We start from the raw sequence: 6,000 nt of genomic DNA on the forward strand, positions 1-6,000 counted from the left end.
ATAGAAAGAAGATGTTCAACATAGTGCTCCCGTCTGATATATATTGACCTACAGAAGTAATCTCTGCATTACTAAGGAACTCAATCGTACAGTTCTGTCAAGGACTATAGTTCAGTTTAAACCTAGTAAAGGGAGGCCATTCTCAATTATATCTAGCTTCATACTGAGCACATCTTCCTCCAATGATGAAACGATATTTTCACTACTCCAAATATTTCAGAGGGGCCCACACAGATCCGTTCAGCAAATTGAAAACCAATCCGTTGGTAGAATTTTGTTTTGATTTTATACGCCCAAAAATCACCAGAGCTTCTGAGTCGTTTTTACTACGAAAGATTAAGCGCTTTTCAAATACCTTCTGTGCGCGTAGAACTAAGATCCTAGGAAGGTGTTGGGGCATTAACCTTCAACCTTGAAACGTATGCTCTTTCTGCCCCTTACTAAATATTCCCTTAATTTATATATCCTCTCACATATCATCTTTGAAAAAGGAAAGTATCCTAATAGATAGAATGTGTTATTTTAACCAATGAAATCTACTCAAGCTCATTTTGTATAACATCGTTGATTCTTTCTAGGAGCATGTTGTGAGAAGCAATGCCACATTCATAGTTTTACTTAGACAGAAAATAAGCTAACATCCAGGGATACCATATTTTTGTTTATGTCATGAGAGAATTTTCTCCTTTTCTTGATTCATGTTGATATTTGTTTACATACGAATATTTAACTTATATATGAAAAATAAAAATTGAAAATGTTGTGCAAGTTCTTTTAAATATATACATTCAAAAAAATTACACTTTAATTACAACATCAGTCATTTCAATTACTAACAAGTAACTATTAATTGATGCTAAATACGATCTTCTACGGATTTATATTAATATGGACATTTTCACTTATTTTTACCTTATCATATAATATGAAAGCCTTAAGTCTAATTATATTAAAAATGGCAATATAGTCATTATAATATTTATTTTCAACTTGCCAGGCTTGAAAGTAGAATTCTTCCATGGAGGTAGATGTAGAATTGGATTGTCAAGATCACTGGGTGACGATATATTTTGTTTTGGGAGTTATTCTAAAAAAGTCATGTCTGTTTACTGAGTTTTCAAAACTTTTCTCGAAAAGCGGAAAACCAGTTTCAAAACTAGAAACTCTCACAAAAAGTGTGAAGCTGTCTCTCTTTCCGAATTGTAAAAAATACCATTCAGATTATTTGATTGGTATCCTGGTACATCCAGTGTTCATGTCACAACTTAATACGCGAACCAATCTCTTAGATGGTGTAAAGGTATTATTTTCGGATTCAGGCCTAAGTTGCAGAGACATCAATTTTTCAGTGATTTTATATCAATGTTAACGTACTCAATGACAATTTCAACCATATTTTTCAAATTGATTTACCACTTATGTTTTCTTTACTCGCATAACTTATGACCTTGATAATTACCATAAGTTGTCTTATATATCCTCCTATCTGACAAACTATTGAAGTTCTTTGTTTATTTTACTTTCCCAATTTCAATTATTTTCTTTTCATTAGAGGGACACCTGCTTTGGACGCTGGACTTCAAGTCAAGCCAGAGGTTCTTAATTTGATTAAGATCTTGATTTTGTGACTCAATTCTTATTCCGTTGGAAGTATGACAAGATTTGTTGGACCTGAGTCTTGCTGAAGCCTTCATTTGCTTTCCAATAATTCCTTCCTTCAGTGATTTTGCTAGATAGCTTAAAGTTAACGTCAAATATCTCCATAAAATATTCTGCTTTTATGATTTTCATAAGGAATAGGCCGCTAATGTATCTGGAATAAAAAATAAAGATATATATTTACTCTACCCTTTTTCATGAATGGAATAATAATTATTGGACTACATTCATAATTTTTCATCCAAAAAACGTTTTTCATCAGTACTAAAAACTACGTTATTTGTCTCATCCGAAAAATAAAATTGAGTATCAAAATGAGTAAACTCTATTGAAATGTTAATTGTCAAACTTCAAGTTAAGCACGTATATTTCAAAAACTATTTAACAGTATTAAAGCTATATTTTCAATATTGAATAAATGTACCAAATCCAATTAATATTATAAACTTATCTTATCATTTATTGAAGTACGCGTACTTCAATTTAAAAATGTTTGAAACTGTTATTACCGTATATTTTTTACTAAGCCCAACTGTATATCTCGTTTGAAAATAATGTTAAATGAAGAATCATACGGCAATGCCATATTGTTAGGGGTAGATGGGTACCATATGAAGTTTGGGAACTCTTGTTGTAAAACCTTTTTTGTTTGTTTTTACTCTTAAAAAATTAATTAAATGTATAATTTCATTGCCATGACGTTAGGAAACATAGGATAATGAAAAGCTCTGATATGCTATTCCAACTATTAGAAGAGTAAAAGTATAGAAAAAAAAGTAGAAAAGGTTTTGAGAACTGTATTTAGTAATACATACAGTCTAGGAATGTGATATCATTTGGTACGTCGTATAGATAATTTATAATGATCAATTTGGAACTTCTGTTTCCTAATAGGCAATGTTAACCCATTATATTGACAGAAAAATACTGCATTATTTTAATAAAATTATTCAAATATTCAAAGAAATCACTATACACTACATACCAATCAATTTATGAAATTGTTTTTTTATTGATAAAATCATTTGAGGTTACTTTCACGAGATTTTATCAAATAACTAATAAATACTGCTTATTTGATGATTTGTTTAATGCTACCTAAAATTTATCAACATCAGTTGTAACTAAAACTTGGAGTTACAATAATTTTATCAAGAAATATAAATGTTTTCAAACTTTGTAGTGGTACAAGATTGTTTGTTAAGAAGATTATGTATAATTTTTAGAAGAAATTATTATAAAAGTCAACATTGTGGGAGAATATGATTTGTATTCTCAAGGATACCATTGCAGCCTAAAATTGGTTATTAAGATATTTAGCTAAGTCATGGATTTAGATTACATTTATCCTTATTTAATAATGGTGCAAAATTTTTGCTCAAGGATGGAAATAATGAATTTCTTATTTATTTTACAGGTAAAAAGAAAAAAGCAACATCTCATATGATATTTATAAAGCTTGATAGTTGAATAAATATACATAAATATTGAAAAAAATATAGCAGAAATATTGAATTTCCTTGATCTTATTCAAAGTAAAAACAATCAAAAAGACACCACTTCAATCCAAGCGCAGAAAAAGTTGAAATTTTGTTGAATAGTGGAATTAATATTAATAACATTTAAAACTTTGGGTGTTTTAGTTAAACCCATATATTTAGGCTTTTGTTTTTAGGATTTACAAAAAAACCTTCTTATGTATTAAATGAAATATATTATAAAATTTACAAAAAAAAAAATTATTTATTAATCATGTGTTGCCATGACCAACTGAACCCTTTTTTTCATTTTGAACGAAAAAACAAATTATCTGTAACTCAATTACAGCACATGAATAATAAATTTTCAACAGAACATTTACAATCTATATAGCACCAAAGTAGTTTCAAAGTAAAAAATGTTAACAAAACATTTAAAATTAATTTAACAATATTAAGTGCGAGGTTTATTTGATAGTAGTTAAAACTTTTCTTTATGTTTTTTTTTGTATTACAATTCATGTCTTTTAAACACAAATACATTAGTGCGAATTTATTTTCATAATTCCCGTACTGATAAAGGCAAATTAGAGAAAAATTACTTTTTTTGAAGTATTTATCAAGAACTTAATAGAGTTTTGAAAGAAAAAAAGAAAAAGTTTGAACAAATTTTGTATAACAAAAAAAAGTTTTATTTTTTTCGATTTTTAATTCTATAAATTTAATGTCGTATATGCATATATATGAACTACTAAAGGAAGAAAAAAACCATCAAGAAGTTAATTTTCTTTTACATAGTTAATAGTAGATTTTCCTGTCTTCTAGAAAATCTCTATATGAAAATTATGACAAAGTATCACTTACAATTTGAGACATTTGGCTAAAAAATGATATTAAATATATTCCATCATTTAGTTTAATTTGAAATGATATTATTATTAAAATATATATTGTTTGTATGCTATATATCTTAAATATAACATATTTATTATTATTTGTTTCTTTTGTTTTCACGCATAAAATCCAAACTGCTCAGACAGATAAGTTAGAAATTTTGCTATTAGACGTATAAAATAACCAAGCATGATCATATGATATTTTTTTGGGCTCCAAAGTCACTAAGAGCCTATTTTTCACCGAAATAAAAACCCTTTTCTTTTCTTTCCCCTCTTCTCTTTCACTTCTATCTCTTTTCTTCTACTTTGATATTATAATTGTCTATTAAATTCATGAATTTTTATCATGTTAGATGAGGTATGCATGTTCCATGCCATTGATAATACCAAGTCATTCGAACCTTCGACTTACAATAGATGAAAGGGTCTTCTCGTCATGACCAATACCAACACTAGAAGCTAGCTTAATCATTTTGTTCGGAATGTCTTCTAAGACAATGAAAGCAGGGATAAGAGGACAGAGATAATTACTTTTGAAATCTCGTCCAGAATACATCTGCCGTGTTCTAGGGAATAAAAAAAAAAGTTGTTTAACAGCAGGATCCCTTCTGATATATTTATTTCTGTAGAAGCAATCACTGCAATACTAATGAGCTCACTCCTACTGTTCAGTAAAAGATTATAATTCAATGGTTCGTTTGAACCTAGTAAAGGAAGGACTTTCTTAATGATAGACCTTCAAACTGAGCACATCTTCCTGCAATGATGACCTGTTCTTTTCACAACTCCAAAAATTTCAAATGAACCCATACAGACCCGTTCAGCAAATTGACAAGCAACCCGTTGTACAAAATTTATTTTGTTTCTAGTTGCCCAAAAATCACAGATGTACCGTGTAGTTTTAACCACGAGAGATTCAGCGCCTATGGCATACCTTTTATGTACGTAGAACTAAGACTCAAGCAAGTTGCTGGGGCATTAATACTCGATCTTGAAATGTATACTCTAACAAACCCCCATACAAAATCTTTCCTTAATTTATATACATATAACCTTTGAAAAAGGAACGTTTCCTAATAGATAGAACGTATTATTTTAACCAAGGAAATCAACTCAAGCTAACATTTGAGCTTCGTCTTTCTGTCTTACAGATTTAATTCTAACAAATTTTAAAAGCAAATACTTTATTGGCATTTAATTTCCTATAATTGTCATTTTAATAGTGTGACTGCACTTATTTCAATATACTAAAGAGAAACGTTGCTTATATACATTGAAAAATATTTTGTATATTAACCCATAGATTAGATGACTTATATTGAAAAGTATTCCTTGATTGAATTGTATTTCCTAGCTAAGAGATTTACTTTCTTCTGAATAGCGGATCTTTTAATATCTATATCTGATCTTCTTTCAATTCAAACACCTCTCTTCCCACCCAAAGAGAGTTTTAACGGCAGAAAGAATTGTACAGAAACACGAAGGGCGTTAGAGGTTATGCTCATGTCATGTGGTTGCGTCAGATTCGGTTGACAACTTAAAATAGTTCAAGGTCCCAAGCTTGATACTTGGGAACCTAAATATCATAAAACGTACACTTCAACCAATAGAGACTTCAAACTACAAACATGTGAAGGATTATTTTAAAAAATCCTGCTATCAGCTTTGGTTCTATGAGAGTTATTTATCCTTCATATGACTTGAACCGATTTTTTTAATGAGCCCGTAAGAACTTGCTATCCTTTTGGAAAGGTATAACAGTGCTACCATTTTTATTAATAGCATAGATGTAACCATAAGCCATTTTTAAGTAATTATTCTTAAATTTGTGCCAAACTGCTGTTAAACAGTTTTCAAATTAAAATCATATAAAATTCAAGAAACAAAAAAAAAAAAAATTATCAATGACATTTGTATGTAGGTTTCTTTTAGTAGCAAGAAAGAAATAATTTTATCACCTCTCCAGG

The sequence above is a fragment of the Lepeophtheirus salmonis genome, chromosome 14 (assembly GCF_016086655.4).
Source record: "Lepeophtheirus salmonis chromosome 14, UVic_Lsal_1.4, whole genome shotgun sequence".
Taxonomy (NCBI): Eukaryota; Metazoa; Arthropoda; class Copepoda; order Siphonostomatoida; family Caligidae; genus Lepeophtheirus; species Lepeophtheirus salmonis.